The sequence below is a fragment of the Lissotriton helveticus genome, chromosome 5_1, assembly GCF_964261635.1.
Source record: "Lissotriton helveticus chromosome 5_1, aLisHel1.1, whole genome shotgun sequence".
Taxonomy (NCBI): domain Eukaryota; kingdom Metazoa; phylum Chordata; class Amphibia; order Caudata; family Salamandridae; genus Lissotriton; species Lissotriton helveticus.
The window spans coordinates 993,559,186-993,577,008 of NC_136065.1; positions in this window are offsets into that span (position 1 = coordinate 993,559,186).

A 17,823-nucleotide genomic window follows, 5' to 3' on the forward strand; every position below is an offset into this window, starting at 1 on the left:
ATAACAAAGATGTCCAATAGGTTGTGGAAGACTTCATTTATGAAATACTGGAATGCAGCTGCAGCATTACACAGCCCGAACGGCATTACAGTATATTTATATAGACCAAACTTAGTACGAAATGCGATCTTCCACTCGTTACCCTCTCGGACACGTATTAGGTGGTAAGCACCGCGACAAACAAGTTTGGTATAAATAGTGGAACCCTTGACCTGATCTAGCAAGACAGGAATTAATGGCAAGGGGATTCTTAATAGTGGCTTTGGTTATGGTGCGATAATCGATACATGCCCTCAAATCTCCTGATTTTTTAGCCACAAAGAAAAGTGGAGAGGAGACCGGGGAGGTTGAGTGTCAAATAAAACCTTTTTCAAGTAGATCGTCTTGACTATCTTTTAAATACCGATTTTCAGGTTCTGTGAGTGCATAGCTATGACTGCAGGGTAAAGGAATTCCAGGTATTGGATCTATTCTGCAGTTGTACACTATGTGCGGGGAAAGCTGAGTGATCTGTACTGGATCGAAAACATTGGCAAAGTCTTTGTATTCATTAGTTAAGGTATTCTCTGAGATGAGTGTAGAAGCACAATGTAATGGATATATTGGATATTTGGCTTCTTGATAACAATGGGTTCTACAAAAAACTGGAATCTAGACTAACCCTGGGCGGGCAACTTCGCTACGCCCACAAAGTGGGCGTAGTGTTGCCTACTTCGCCCTTTGCAAAGTAGGCGAAGCAGGCAACACTATGCCCACTTCGTGGGCGTAGCGAAGTTGCCCGCCACCCGCCTCCCTCCCGCCCTCCCTAAATGCTTAAATGAATATATAAATGAATTAAAAAACCACTTACCTTGTCCACCGCGTCCCCGGGGCTCCCGCTCGTCATCGCGTTACCGGCGCCGCCGTCTTAGATCCTAATGCGCATTAGGATCTAAGACGGCGGCGCTGGCGACGTGATGACGAGCGGGACCCCGGGGACGCGGCGGACAAGGTAAGTGGTTTTATAATTCATTTATATATTCATGTAAGCATTTAGGGAGGGTGGGAGGGAGGTGGGTGGCATGTAGTGGGGGTACGCAAAGTGCGTGGGTGGGCGTAGTTTTTTGCCCACTTCTCGTAGCTTCGCGAAGCCCCACTATGCCCACTACGCCCAGGGTTAATCTAGACTCACAGTCCTTTGCACCCAATCGATTTTAGGATTGTTTTTCTCTAGCCAAGGAATACCTAGAATAATTCCAAAAGCTGGGGTGTCAATGAGGTAAAATATTAGTTTTTCAGTATGGACATTTTCACTAGCAAGGGTTAGAGGTCCTGTATGAAACAAATTAGACCTGATGACAGGGCTGAGCCGTCCAAAGCTCTTACTAGCTCTGGTTCTTCTTTTGTTATATGGGGTATTCCGAATTCGTTGGCCAAGTTTAAATAAAAACAAATCCCTGTGGCTCCAGAATCTACTAAGATGGATAACACATGTCTTTGTTGGACAGTTACAATTACAGTCATTAGAATTATCATGTGTCTAGCTATACTAGTTTTAATATTTGAGATGTTTTTTGAGATCTTAATTTTAGCTCCTCTCAAAAACGATCTCTGCTTTCCTTGAGAAACTCAGTTTCCCGATTCTGTTTGTTCTGACAAGGCTACTTCTTTCTTTCGTTTAAGTGTAACTGTGGATTCCCTGGTGAAATGCTCTCCCTTACCACAGTATAAACATAGTTTTTCCTTTCGACATCTTTCCTTTTCTTCAGGGGACAATGGTCCTCTGATTCCCCCTATTTGCATAGGTTCAGGTTCAAGAGATTTTACTTCTTTGTCTTTTTTCTCTGTTTTAAAAACTATAGATCTAAAGTCTGTTTTATGTTTTTCTCTTCTCCCTTTCTTTCAATTAAACGGTGATCCAAGTTTACTACCAGGTCATCAAACTCTCCATAATCTACTAGTAAATCAACTAAGTGGGCGAAGGAATACTGTAATCCCTCTCTAATCCCTATATAAAATAAGGAAGTATGTTTCTCCTCTGGCCAACGGGTTTCAAAGAGAAGACAATTAAATGTTATAATATAGGTAAGTAAATCCTTAGTTACCTGACAAAGATTTAACAATTCGTTGTCATTTGATTGGACAAACAAAACCCACAAGATGAGGGACGGAATGTTGCACAATGGCAAAACATTCACCCCCAGTCACAGATCTGGGTTTAAACCATCGTTATTTTGCTCACCAAGCCACCCCAGTTCAGACATGGCCATATGCAAATCAGTCTTGACCCTGTGCCTCATGGGAACAGTCCAGCCCGAACTGCCAAGCCATGTCTTCCCTGGACCGGAATCAAGCATCCTAGGACCGGTTTCTGGCTATCAGCCGTCTTCAGGCAGGATAGCTTGACTCCAGTGGCTTAGTGAGCACGGGACCCATGTCTGGGCATACCCTTCCCACATAGGGTGAACAGCAAAACACACAAGATGTTTCATTGGTTCAGATGCTCCGTCCATCACCACCCCCTTTTGTACCATTTTGTTCGCCATAAGTTGGCAGGGTATGCTCAGACGTGAGTCCCTTGCTCACATTGCCACTGGATTCAAGCAAGCCGGGCTGAAGACGGCTGTAATGCCAGAAACCGGTCCTCGGAAGCTTGTTTCTGGTCCAGGGAAGGCATGGCTTGGCAGTTTGGGCTGCACTGTTCCCATGAGGCACAGGGTCAGACTGATTTGCATATGGCCATGTCTGAACTGGGGTGGCAGAGTGGGCTAAAGAACGGTGATGGATTAAACCCAGATCTGTCGACTGGGAGTGAGTGTTTGTTTGGTTCAGATGCTCCGTCCATCACCACCCCTTTTATACCATTTTGTTTGCCATAAGTTGGCAGGGTATGCTCAGATTTGAGTCCCTTGCTCACTTTGCCACTGGATTCAAGCAAGCCGGGCTGAAGACGGCTGGAATGCCAGGAACCGGTCCTCGGAAGCTTGTTGCCAGTCCAGGGAAGGCATGGCTTGGCAGTTCGTGCTGCACTGTTCCCATGTGGCACAGGGTCAGACTGATTTGCATATGGCCATGTCTGAACTGGGGTGGCAGAGTGGGCTAAAGAACGGTTATGGATTAAACCCAGATCTGTTGACTGGGTGTGAGTGTTTGATTGGTTCAGATGCTCCGTCCATCACCACCCCCTTTTGTACGATTTTGTTTGCCATAAGTTGGCAGGGTATGCTCAGACGTGAGTCCCTTGCTCACTTTGCCACTGGATTCAAGCCATTTGATTGGACAAAAACATGGCATGCTTCTTTGAAACCAATAAAGTTTTGTAAAAGAGGGTCATTATTGTCAACCAAATAAATAGCCCAGTCAGTTGCTACTCCACCTAGGTAGAAAGTGATAAAAGCTGTTTTGGTGGAACCTGAATTAAAGATTTGGGATTTACAAAGAAAATGCAACTGACATTGATTCATAAAAGCTGCAAAATGGCAAGAATCACCCTAAAACGTTCTGGGTTAGCAAGAGGGACAGGTATTGGAGTAACTACACTGACTTGAACATTTGAATCAGGTTGTTGTGACACTGGATTTGTAGGTGAAAAGGTTGTAGTACCAAACTTAGGTGGGGACAAGATTAGACACTTGTCAGAGGTTTTTGGATCTCTCAATTGCATAAACCCAAGTTTAGTTTTAGATAAATCTTCCCTAAGTACATAATGTTCTTGTTTTAATTGCTGCATTTCTATTTGAAGATTCCTAACTATTTCGGATAGGTCTGAGGAAGTATCTGGTAGATCCATTTTCATTGATCGCTCAAAGAAGAGTTATTTTATGGCTTTTACTTCTGTCAAGCAAACCACTCACTTGAACTCCTGGCTCTTCTTTGAGGGATGAACGAACTCCTATGTCCCCAGAAGCTGTCCGAACAGCAGAAGTAATATGAAACTCTGATGTCCGAAGAGCCGCCAAGGGGAAAGAGGAAATAGGAGTCAAAGAGATAAGAGAGATTCTTTTGTGGATGTGTCACCTGGGAAACCTGCCTCTGCGTCGTGGACTTCTTTATACCTTGCTACGACTTAGGCACCTTCTGTCTGGTAACATCTATGGTATCTAAACATCAAACCAAAAATATATATATATATATATATATATATATATATATATATATATATATATATATATATATATATATATATATATATAAATATATATATATATATGTATTTATGTATGTATTTATGTATGTATGTATATATATATAATATATATATATATATATATATATATATATATTTATATATATATATATATATATATATATATATATATATATATATATATATATATATATTTATATATCTGAGCATTCATTCAAGCTCATTATGGTATTCTATTGATTACTGTTATTCTCAATGTTAAAATATTTTCCACATCCTTTCTTGTCCTATTCAATGAGAAAAAACATGAATAACAAATTATAACATTCTCCTCAATCAACTAGTTTGTGTAACAAATTCTTAAATTGCCCTTCACAAATTACAAGTGATTTTACCTTTGATTAGTGGTACTTCTTTCTACCGCAAAGATAACTCAGTTTGTGTGAACATGTTTTCAGTCTTTAGCTTTTAAATAGTCTCTATGTAGTGAAGAAAACTAAGATGCAACAGTTTCACAAAAGTTCATTCAAAAGTCAAAGTAAAGTTCTTGTAACGAAAACAAGGTCACTTGAAAATGAAATAGACCAAAATGACATACCGGTGTCTTTTCTACACGTTTTTTCCTTTTAAAGCAACACTAGTCACTTATCTGTTTTTATTCCCTTTGTTTGCACAGAATCATCGATCCGGAACTGGGTAGGGGTTCCAGAGGTCAAGTAGGAGATGCGGCGGTTCCAGAGGTCGAGGAGGTAAAGGGTATCCCCCAGAAATCTAGGAGCGCCAAAACGGACTGCTGAGATCAGGAAACTGCCCGAGGAGGAAGACGAGATGTATCTGGGAGCTTAGGTGAGGATTCCATGCGGTGAGGACAAGCACTGAATGATAACGCAAGAGGTTTAAATTGTCTTTAACCGCTTGCGTGCACCACGTGAGCAAACCCCTTTTTAGGACATTTGAATGTTCAACGTCTCATGTATGCAGGCGTTTATCATCATATTCGGGCTTTGCCAGCATATTCAGGCGTTGTCAGCATGTGAATGCACAGTCAGTTGTCACGTGTTTTCTTGCTTTGCCAATCTGACTTCATATAAGTCTTTTCAGTCACAAGAGGTTCAATATACAATTAAAATGAGGCACGTTTCCTAAAACATTATACATAAGAGTAATACTGGACAATGTGCAGGAAAACTGAATCTTTAAAGGGCATTTTGGTAACATAGATATATTCAATCTTTAAAAGGACAAAAGTTTCCATAGGGGCATTGTTCGAAAGATGTATTTCAGAGGGAACAATATAAATCATATAAAAAGGGTATTGCATGAGTGGGGTTTCTTTTTTTTTTTTAAATCTTTTTATTAAGAGTTTTTGTTACATAAAGGACACGGCATTATTACAAAAAACAAAATGCAGCACAATAAGAGAGAAAACAAAAAGTACAAGTACAGCAAACTCCTGATTAAGGACTAATCATAGAAAATTAAAGAAATGTTTTTCTACAGTATTCCACACTCTTACTTGTATATCATTTATTCAGACTGATCTGTTTAATCTCAATCTTTTACTTCAATATCCATATATGATGTCATTGCTAACTCTCATTTCATTCAGATGGGGTTTTTAATCTATTTCACCCTCTTTCCATCTTGTAATAGGGTCCCAGATTAACTTACCCAGCTTCCTGCCCCTTTTCCCTTTCCGAGCATATATCTCTTTCTCCACATTGTATGTTGTTAATAATTTAGCCAGCCAGTTGTGGAAAGTAGGGGGAATAGGATCGATCCATGCAGAGGCTATGCATAGTCTCATGACTGATAGAGCTACAAATAAGAATTCCCTTCCGGTTGATAGTTGTTGACCTTCCTCCATGTTCACTACTAATAATATGATTCCGGGAGTTAGCACCATTTCAATTCCTAATATGTTATTTATAAAACGTTCTTATTTCTTTTTTCAGTGTATCAAGATTAGGACAAGTTGCAAATACGTGTTTTAAATCTGCATCCCAGCTTCCACACCTGTAACAAGTGATACCCACAGTGCCCCCCCATTGTGCTATTTTAGCAGGAGTATAATATAAATGATATAGCGTTTTATAATGTTGCGCCTGCAATGGTGCCAAGCATAAAAGGGAGTGTCCATATTGCAAAGAGGTGCCAAAGCTTTCCCCAATAATATTAAGGTTTGCTTTCCATTTTTCATTCCATTTATCATAATCGTCCTGTTTTGATTTTATCAATTCAGCGTATAGCCTCTTAATAGTGCAATCTTCCCCCAATTGAATCAATTCCATAATCGGATCTTGCATAAATCACATTGGGCCTCCCTTTTTGGTCTGTAAAAAGCTCCTAATTTGTAAATATTTAAAAAATTGCCTGGTGTGTAGATTAAATCTGCTCTGCAGTTCTGAAAATTGAAGTAGCCCCTGGGGTCCTATTATGTCCCCTATTCTTGTGATTCCCTTTCTTGCCCACTCACCAAATATCAAACCCGAAAAGATCTCTTGTGGGAAATTTGGATTATCTGTAAGTCTAGTATATAGATTATACTTCCCCAAGCCAGCTCTTTTACTGAAGTTTTTCCAAATTGTATTTGCTGTTATAAGCATCTTGAATTTTGTCTTTTTGTAATAGCTTGCCTCTGTAAATTTCAAGAATACATTCTCCACTTCTATTCCAAGGGTTAGTCCATATATTGCCAGTGTTCCAAATTCACACCAGCCATCTAGTTCTGCCCCTCCCATCAAACCTATCATGTTTTGAATAGCTGCCGCCCAATAGTAGAGCTTTAGTTCTGGTGCTGCCCACCCTCCCCTCTCTCTTGGGAGTGTCATAAATCTAAGGGCTCTTCTGGTTTTCCCCTTAGCCCAAATAAATCTGTTTATAATGTGCTCTAGTTTTCTAAAAAATTTGAGATCAAATAACAAAGGTATGGCTCTAAACAAATATAAAAATTTTGGAAGGATCAACATTTTTATTATGTTCGTCCTCCCTACGATTGACATGTGTAAATTATCCCATCTATCTAAATCTCTTTCTACTTTCTTAATTAATGAGGAAGTATTCTTAAGTACTAAAGATTCCATATCTGCCAGGATAGTTACCCCTAAATATGTTCCTGACTGCACCACTCGAATATTTGTGCAAATAGTATAGGGGTTTTTAATTATCTGAGTTTTTGATGTGTTTAACTTATAACCCGATATCTTTCCAAATTTTTCCGCCTCGCTTTCAAGGTGCACTATAGATTCAGTAGGATTAGGAGTGATTACAGCAAGATCATCTGCATAGGCTAAGATTTTACAGTGCCCAATAAGAGTGGTTAAAGGTGTAATCCTCACAGACGCCTCTATTCTACGGATTAATGGATCCATATATATCGCAAACAAAAGCGGTGAGCAGGGACATCCCTGTCTTGTACCCCTTTTTATTTGAAATTGTCGCGTATTACCAGCATTCACACGTACAGTTGCTACCGGGTTTAAATATAAGGACTTTATTGCTTTAAGATATCCCTGTTTTATACCTATCCTCTCTAATACACACCAAAGGTACTCCCAGGAAACCCGATCGAATGCTTTTTCAGCATCTAATAACATTACTGCCATCGGGTCTCCTGTGACTGTTGTAACATCAAGTAGAGTTATTACTTTGCGTATGTGATGGGTAGTGCCTCTTCCAGGTATAAATCCATGTTGAGCACAGCTTACTATTTTATGTATTACTCTAGCAAGTCTTGACGCTAGTGCCTTAGAGAATACTTTCACATCTGCATTCATTAAGGTGATGGGCCTATAAGAACCTGGTTCCTCCGGGTTTTTCTCTTTCTTTAATATTACTACCACCTCAGCACTCGCCCATGATTTGGGTACTGAAACACCCAACTGAGCGCCCTGCATAGTCATCATTAAGTCTTTCTCCAAAATATCCCAGAATACCTTATAGAACTCTATAGGTATTTGGTCAGGGTGGGGTTTCTAATGACCATGACAGCAGGAACCAATCTTTGGTCTGGGATGAGTCGCAGTCGAGCAGTTCCAGGAAGGTAGTCACAGGTGCAGGTTATCACAGCTTTGGTTTGTGCAGCTCCTGTTGTCCTAGACTTGGGTTCTCTTCAGTGCTCTCTGTTACAAACCAGATCAGAACTGAGGGTCTGAAGTCAGGGGTAGCCTTTAAATCATACATTTAGGGGTGTTAAGGGTGTGGGTGCAAATGGGCAATGGGCTACTAGCCCTAGTGGCTAATCCACCCTTGAGGGTACCATATTTAGGGTGGGGTGTTCCAATACCAGCTATTATGATACTTTTAAAAATGAGTGAAACCTTTCTTAGCTGTACAGACCAGGTAGTCCACCATAGAAGACTGCCTGGGTGAAAATGTGCCTGGAGGCAGGGGGGAGACTGTTTTCTCCTTTGGAAGTCTGTGTGGTTGCATATCACAGGTGGAGAAGGCTTTAAAGCTCACTCCCTTGATGAGTCACTTCAGTATCCATTTTGTCAGGGAGGGAGGTGTGGCCTCCTTCCCACCCAGGCCATTGTTTTCAACTTCTGGGTGAGTTTGCACCTCCTGGCAGGGGGTCATATTCCTGTCTTGGTGGCAGCAGCTGTGGGCTGGTGGTCAGAGAGCAGTAGAGGCTAGGAGAACTAGTTGGGGAACCTCTAAGGTACATTAACTCACCCACATACAGGCAAATTAATTAAGTTAAAACATTCTTTAGAATGTAGCTCTGAGTAGGTCATAACCACATGCCACATTGACCTTGGCATGAGAATCATGTCAGGGGTGATGAGGCAAAATGTTTGATGCCACACATGACATATTCTGGCGGTACCATAATAAAGCTGCCAATCTTGGTGGTGCCTGGTTTTCTGCCCATGTTACTCTATGGACCGCTAATCACTTATTGTAGCCCTTAATGGAGAAGGCTACTGTTGGACTTGGCCCTTTTGGTTGGTTCACCCCAAAACTTTTTGCCTGACTCCTAGCCTTTTCCGTGTGTAGTGTTGGTGGTTTTAGGCCTCTAGGCACTTTAGCACTGCTGTCCAGTGTAAAATGTGTGCATGTTGCCCTCCCATGGGAATGCATGGGGGATTCCCTGGTGAAATGTGTGTCAGTGGTAGATCCTGATATGAGAGGCGCAGCATGGTCAAGTCTGATATGTTTGAAATAGTAATAATAAATGCTACACAATGGTGTGCACACAATTATTATAACTATTTTAGAAATGCCACTTTTAGAAGTTGGCATTTCTGTGTGCTATATGTCTGCCTGCCTGATGTGAATTTTATGTTTGGCTTGTGATTGACAGGAGCTGAAGGGTGTGGGTGGCTACAGGAGGGGCAGGGTGAGTCAGCTACGCTGAATGGGACACCTGGAATAAGAGTGCTGGGAGGGGTAATCCCCTGACTCTGACTAGGACTGTGCCCAGGCTGTACAATGCTGGCTCCACATCCTGTGGTGTGTCTGATCACTGATCCCCCACCTGACAAAGGGCAAGATGAACTTCCTTCCCAGTATAAGAATTGGCTTGGTAGTTTGGTTTGCCCTGTTCCCATCATGCACTGGGACAGGAACAGACTAATTTGCATATAGCCAAGTTCTGAGCTGGGATGGTGTAGTGAGCTAAAAAACGGTGATGGATCAAGCCCTGATCTTTGGACTGGGTAAGAGTGGTCTGCTTAATTCAGGCACTCTGTTCATCACCACCCCCTTTTCTGAATCATTTTGTCCACCATAAGCGTGGAAGGGTATACTCAGATGTGAGTCCCTTGCTCATTGCACCATCAGGATTCAAGCAAGCCGGGCCGACGACGCCTGAAATGGCAGAAACCGGTCCCCGGAAGCTTGTTTCCTTGCCAGTATAAGAATTGGCTTGGTAGTTTGGTTTGCCCTGTTCCCATCATGCACTGGGACAGGAACAGACTAATTTGCATATAGCCAAGTTCTGAGCTGGGATGGTGCAGTGAGCTAAAAAACGGTGATGGATCAAGCCCTGATCTTTGGACTGGGTAAGAGTGGTCTGCTTAATTCAGGCACTCTGTTCATCACCACCCCCTTTTCTGAATCATTTTGTCCACCATAAGCGTGGAAGGGTATACTCAGATGTGAGTCCCTTGCTCATTGCACCATCAGGATTCAAGCAAGCCGGGCCGACGACGCCTGAAATGGCAGAAACCGGTCCCCGGAAGCTTGTTTCCTTCCCAGTATAAGAATTGGCTTGGTAGTTTGGTTTGCCCTGTTCCCATCATGCACTGGGACAGGAACAGACTAATTTGCATATAGCCAAGTTCTGAGCTGGGATGGTGCAGTGAGCTAAAAAACGGTGATGGATCAAGCCCTGATCTTTGGACTGGGTAAGAGTGGTCTGCTTAATTCAGGCACTCTGTTCATCACCACCCCCTTTTCTGAATCATTTTGTCCACCATAAGCGTGGAAGGGTATACTCAGATGTGAGTCCTTTGCTCATTGCACCATCAGGATTCAAGCAAGCCGGGCCGACGACGCCTGAAATGGCAGAAACCGGTCCCCGGAAGCTTGTTTCCTTCCCAGTATAAGAATTGGCTTGGTAGTTTGGTTTGCCCTGTTCCCATCATGCACTGGGACAGGAACAGACTAATTTGCATATAGCCAAGTTATGAGCTGGGATGGTGCAGTGAGCTAAAAAACAGTGATGGATCAAGCCCTGATCTTTGGACTGGGTAAGAGTGGTCTGCTTAATTCAGGCACTCTATTCATTACCACCCCCTTTTCTGAATCATTTTGTCCACCATAAGCGTGGAAGGGTATACTCAGATGTGAGTCCCTTGCTCATTGCACCATCAGGATTCAAGCAAGCCGGGCCAACGACGCCTGAAATGGCAGAAACCGGTCCCCGGAAGCTTGTTTCCTTCCCAGTATAAGAATTGGCTTGGTAGTTTGGTTTGCCCTGTTCCCATCATGCACTGGGACAGGAACAGACTAATTTGCATATAGCCAAGTTCTGAGCTGGGATGGTGCAGTGAGCTAAAAAACGGTGATGGATCAAGCCCTGATCTTTGGACTGGGTAAGAGTGGTCTGCTTAATTCAGGCACTCTGTTCATCACCACCCCCTTTTCTGAATCATTTTGTCCACCATAAGCGTGGAAGGGTATACTCAGATGTGAGTCCCTTGCTCATTGCACCATCAGGATTCAAGCAAGCCGGGCCGACGACGCCTGAAATGGCAGAAACCGGTCCCCGGAAGCTTGTTTCCTTCCCAGTATAAGAATTGGCTTGGTAGTTTGGTTTGCCCTGTTCCCATCATGCACTGGGACAGGAACAGACTAATTTGCATATAGCCAAGTTCTGAGCTGGGATGGTGCAGTGAGCTAAAAAACGGTGATGGATCAAGCCCTGATCTTTGGACTGGGTAAGAGTGGTCTGCTTAATTCAGGCACTCTGTTCATCACCACCCCCTTTTCTGAATCATTTTGTCCACCATAAGCGTGGAAGGGTATACTCAGATGTGAGTCCCTTGCTCATTGCACCATCAGGATTCAAGCAAGCCGGGCCGACGACGCCTGAAATGGCAGAAACCGGTCCCTGGAAGCTTGTTTCCTTCCCAGTATAAGAATTGGCTTGGTAGTTTGGTTTGCCCTGTTCCCATCATGCACTGGGACAGGAACAGACTAATTTGCATATAGCCAAGTTCTGAGCTGGGATGGTGCAGTGAGCTAAAAAACGGTGATGGATCAAGCCCTGATCTTTGGACTGGGTAAGAGTGGTCTGCTTAATTCAGGCACTCTGTTCATCACCACCCCCTTTTCTGAATCATTTTGTCCACCATAAGCGTGGAAGGGTATACTCAGATGTGAGTCCCTTGCTCATTGCACCATCAGGATTCAAGCAAGCCGGGCCGACGACGCCTGAAATGGCAGAAACCGGTCCCTGGAAGCTTGTTTCCTTCCCAGTATAAGAATTGGCTTGGTAGTTTGGTTTGCCCTGTTCCCATCATGCACTGGGACAGGAACAGACTAATTTGCATATAGCCAAGTTCTGAGCTGGGATGGTGCAGTGAGCTAAAAAACGGTGATGGATCAAGCCCTGATCTTTGGACTGGGTAAGAGTGGTCTGCTTAATTCAGGCACTCTGTTTATCACCACCCCCTTTTCTGAATCGGTATTAAAATAGGGGCTGTGACCCCATGAGAATGTTCACTGCTGTGTTGTTCTCCTGACTTTAGGGGGCCCTGCTGCTGCCAGGCTCCAGTAGGAACCGTCACGAGTGCCCTGTGAGCTGGCCTGCCTGGGCCCAGCTTTTGCCCCCTTCATCCTAAAGGACTCCCCTGGGACTTTGCTTGAGCGCTTGACATTCACTGCCCTAAAATGGGGCTTACTAGCGATTGACTCCTGTCTTTGGAAGCGCTATATGTTTATTCGCTGAGAGAAGCACTTTATTTCTCCCTCCCCGGGATGGGGGGAGTGCTGGGGCCTTCCAGCGCACTGCAGCCATCTATTCCAAGGGAATCCTGAAGTAGTGATTCCCCCGCTGTGCCGTGGGAAGAGTGGGTGCCCACCCGCATTCCGGCAACCTTTTATGCGCATCAAAGTTGCCGGGTGCCCACCCCGCGTTTCCGGCATTTTTTAAAGAAGCAGGTGCCCACCCCGCACAGGTGAAGAGAGGAATCACCGCAGCAGCCCTGAGATGAAGCAGAGTTGCCGGGCCGCTGTAAGCGAGACCCAGACCCAGGCGGCCTTGCCTGGGTGTGGGCAAGGCCCAGGAGCCGTCTGCAGGAACCCCCGGTCCGAAAGGAGGAAGCAGGAAGTCCGGAGCCGCGCAGGCTCTACCTCGAAGTCCCGGGGGCATTTTATTCCTCAGGAGGAGGGAGAGAGGAGTGAGAGACACTCCTGCCCTGCCCCAGCGCTTTGCACACTTTTGCTTCTCTGCATTGCAGCCAGCCCTGACTTTGCGGGACATAGGGCATTTAAGCCCCTGTGAGAGGCCTGTGGGCCTGGGGCCAAATTCAGTGCATTGTGCTCCCTATTGGGGCACACTGTGTTTATGCTTGCTTGGCCTATTGCCTCATATGATTATTGCATAATGTGGTTGTGTGCTAATTAGGCCTAACCTAAGGTGGTTTATACTAATGAGATTAATGCCTGATATGATTTAGGTAGCCCCTGTTTTATGTTACAGGATCCAGTTCTCAGTACAGTAGTATACCAGTAGTTTCTGGTTGTGCATCATGTATGATTAACTTGTGCATTTCTGAAGGTTCTGACCGTGGCCCGATTGGCCTGGCCAGGTGTAAATAATCCCCTGTAAATACTACCTAAGTGCCAGTTGGCACAGTGTACATTGTGTGATTATGATCTAATGTGTTTATGACAATACAAATGCTATTTTTGATATAACCTTGTGTGGAGTGTCTTTTGTGGTGTGCCTAGTGTGTTGCTGCTATGTGAGTGTTGCGCAAACGCTTTACACATTGCCTCCAGGATAATCCTGACTACTCGTGCCAAGCTACCAAGGGGGTGAGCAGGGGTTATCTTTGGCGTGTAACTCACTTGCCCTGACTAGAGTGGTGGTTTCTGCCTGGCTTTGGCGCAAGCCTTAGCCAACCAGAAATCCCATTTCTAACAGCTACTATAGGGATATATATGCTTCCACTTATATGTCATCAACTTTAATATAATGAACCCTGTCTCCTGGGCTCAGGATGCCTTTTTTTTAGGGATCACTGACATATATTAAAAATAGTGAATTGACTTTGTCACACATGGTGAGGGCAAAGTTGATTTTGAGCAGTTTGCACTGCTCCTGCTGTCTTCAATTGCAGGACTGCTGTAATCTGTATATTTGGTCCCTTATTGTGGCCCCTTTAACTTCCATGCACCAAGTACCACCCCCAATACATCACACCACTACCACTGTGAATGCACTTCTCTTCATTTGCAACCTGTCACTTTATATGGCTGCCATGTGCAATAGAAATAATATTAATTTGTGGCGGGTAAAATGCCTGACAACAGCATGCCGTTCTCAATCTTTCACAGAGTGTCAGGATTTGCTGCTGCCTTCATCAACCATGGTGTTCTTCACATATTCTTTGAAGACGGCAAAGGGATACGTGTTTTGTATCTTCCTTGGACGACTTTCACTCATTGTCTATATATAAATATGCATACTTTTTTGCTCAACGCACAGATTGCTAGTGTAAACAGCCAGAGACTAATCTGCTCTTCAGCATCTCTGTAAAATATGGTCGTGTCTCAATTTCTGGCAATAAGGATCTAGACTTTCACGCTGCAAAAGGTGGATAACATGTAACTCTATTATTGAGCAATAGTAATATTGGATTTGTACTGTGCTTCCTAATCCCAAGGCTTTAAAGAAACATAAATACACAATTATTAAATGAAATCTTAGTGCAGTACATAAAAGTTCATTTGTTCAACCTGGTTCTAAAAATAATAATTTACTTTTTCCTACAAATCTCATTTAAATTCAAAATAAATGGGAATCTTCAAGGGAAAATGTAATGCCATAAAGTTAACAAAAAAAACTTAGAATAACTTAATTTATATGGGTTTCATTATTCTCTAGATAAAAGGCTACTCAACTTAAAATGAGGACTCGCAGTTCAAACTTTTAAAAAATTCACATGTTTACATCAATTTTTAAAAGGTTTTATAACTAATGAACTTGGATTTCTTTTGGCATGGCATAAAATCCATTTGTACAGTTTTTAATTAAGAATGCAGCGTATGCAATTAAAATTAAGGGTAGAGACTTCATCAGATGTCCTGTGAGAACCGCAGTCGAAAAAATTATGTAAATGCTGGATGTCTAAAAGCATTCTCTGGATGTTGAAAACACTTTATGAGAAATACTTCCACCCATGCAATAAGGGCTTATTTAAGGGTGATAATTAGGAGCTTTTAATTTACCATGTTAAAACCGTGTTTATCACAAATCTCTTTGGTATTTGCTATTTGTTTTCCATCTTAACAATGAGATCCTCTTAAACTATCCAAGTTTAAGAAAAATATGCAGTAACTCATGCTTAAAATGTATAACGCAATTGTTAATGCAAATAACATACTAATCATAGAGACAAGGGAATTACTAATGTACATTTTAATATTTAAAGCAACACGAGCCATTATTGTGAATATTAGGATCTTTATACGTTAAAAAATGATTAAACTTGCATATGAACATATTAATTGCATTACCTAGTCCAGATATCCTTCGCGGTTTCATTGAATACATTTATTTTAAGTGCATTGCTTTTTATAGGCTCGAAAGAGTATTGCTCAGACATTTAAATGTTATACCTCAGCTAAAATTGCGTCTTCATTTGTGCTGAACCGTGAACATTAAATGTAATGCAAGAGCAACAATTCAGACAATAACAATAGTATCTATAATGTTAAAGTGTTGGTATTGCTAAATTGAGCACCCATATGCAGTCATTATTAAGAAAAAATGATTCTGGACCCTGTTACCATCTGATGCTATATCACCCAGCAATATGCTTAGTTTCCTGGCATGATGCCATCGTGCCAGCAGCCACAATCTTCTGCCTTCCACAGGTTGCCACACCCCAGGGAAACATTGAAAGCACATTGTTGTTAGCAATATCTCCTCCAAAGTTGGTTGTATTTCTACGAACGTGATTAATGTAGAGAAGAGGCAGGAGCATAGACCTACCAATCCCCTCTTTCACCTGTCTCCAGCACATTTCTAGAGAGCCGAGGGAGAGAAATGAGAAGGAAGGTGCTGCAGCGTGACCTTTTGCACTATTATTTGTTTAACTCCCTCTGGATTATAAGGGTGTAGGGGAAGAAGAAGAGATGTGTCTACCCTCAGCAAACGTCTCCTTGGGGCAGATTTACTACTTCTGGCGCATCTCTGCTAATCAGCAGGGATGAGCCAGAAGAGTTGCGATGCATCAGCCCACCCATGCGCCACCACAGATGGGCCACATTTACAATGCAGCGCACGGATGGGCAGATGCGTGTCGCATTCCCCGTTGGAGAAGCGGCGCATTGCTGGAGTTACGTCGCAAGCGCAACGCAGCTCGAGCAAGGCTCGGGGGTGCCCTATCCCTAACATGCTGCGTCAATCCTTACGCTTGCTTCAAGCAGGCGCAGAGTTTTGATGCAGCATGGCCGTAAAAGTGACTGTGTGGAATGCCCCCCCCTGTGCCGGAACGTCTATATGTGGTGCAGGGCTTTACAACGTGACGCATCTCCCAGATGCGTCACGTTGTAAATACCCCGCAGCATGGCGCTGTATTTGCACCGCCGCTGCTGCATCACAAAAGTGACGCAACGGCGACATAAAACTGGTGCACAGGGCTTGTAAATCTGCCTTCCTGTGTCTGAAAGAACCACTGCCTGGGCATTGCTTAATTTGAGCCGACAGTTGTCGGTGGTGTCCACCAGCACTCATTTTTGGGGACAGCCACATATCTTTCCTCATCTGACAATTTCCAAGAGCAAGAGAGGAAAAACTCACACAAATGGAAAAGGAGGAAGAGAAGGACGAAAAAACGTCACATAGAGAGAAAGCAGGAACCTGCAAGAGTCCGATAGAGCTGAAGGGAGTGTCTGCTGAAGGATGAAAAAGGCATGAGGTGGATTTAAGACTATGCAGCTTTTGTATTTGGTGTGTCCATGCCAGCTGAAGGTTTCTGAGGAGAGCTTTGGCACTGCTCTCTTTCTTTTACGAATTTAGCCCTGAAGGGTGTTGTAATCTCCTGCTCTCTAACACAGTAGAATAAGTACAACTCTTGGGGTAAATGCAAAAGAGAAAACCTTCAGGGGGTGCTAGGGATGATGTCAGAAAGCCACATATACTTTTTTTGTGTGTAACATGACATAGGGTGCTAGGAGCCCAGCCACAGTGTCATTGGGAGGAAAAGTATTAAAAGGGTACTTTCCTATATAATTTATTGAGGCTCCATGGGGACTAACGTTACTCTTGCTTTTTTATGACTACAAGCTTCGGGTGAGGATGGCATCGGAGTGGCACTGTGCAACAAAAAATGGGTGAGGGTAAGGATCAACTAGGAGGAGAAATTTTCCATTGCGCTTGCATATAGTGTAAACAAAATATAGGGAAGCATATAGGGCCAGATGTACGACCTGTTTTCGCAGTTGCAAATGGAGAATGGGGCCCTTTGTGACTGCTAAATTGTCTTTCCACATGCACTAACCATATTTTGTGAGTCGGTAAGCTATTACCGACTCGCAAAATAGGGTTTGCGAGTCAGAATTAGGATGGAGCGTTTCAAGGGCGTCCCTTCCTATTAGCAAGTCGCAAGGGCATGTATGAATGGTTTGCGACCAGAATGCGGTTAACATTAGCAAACGAGAATGGGTCTCTGAGGGACCATCTTTGTGTATGTGGATGCCAACATTTTTCAACAGCAGGCAGTGGTAGCACAGACCACTGCCTACTCATAAAAAATTAAAAGGAAACATTTCTTTTTTCGTTTTTAAATGCCTCTTTTTTTCTTTTAAGGAAAACGGGCTTTATTTTTAAAAAAATGCTTTATTTAAAAAACAGTGACAGATATGGTTGTCTGCTGACACCCCAGCAAATTGTGACCTACCTAATAAATATTAATGAGGTACATCATTTTCAACCCCATTGGGAATCGCAAAATGTAGACACATTATTACATCATATTTTGTTAGTCCCTAATTTCACGTCACAAAAAATTGTATTT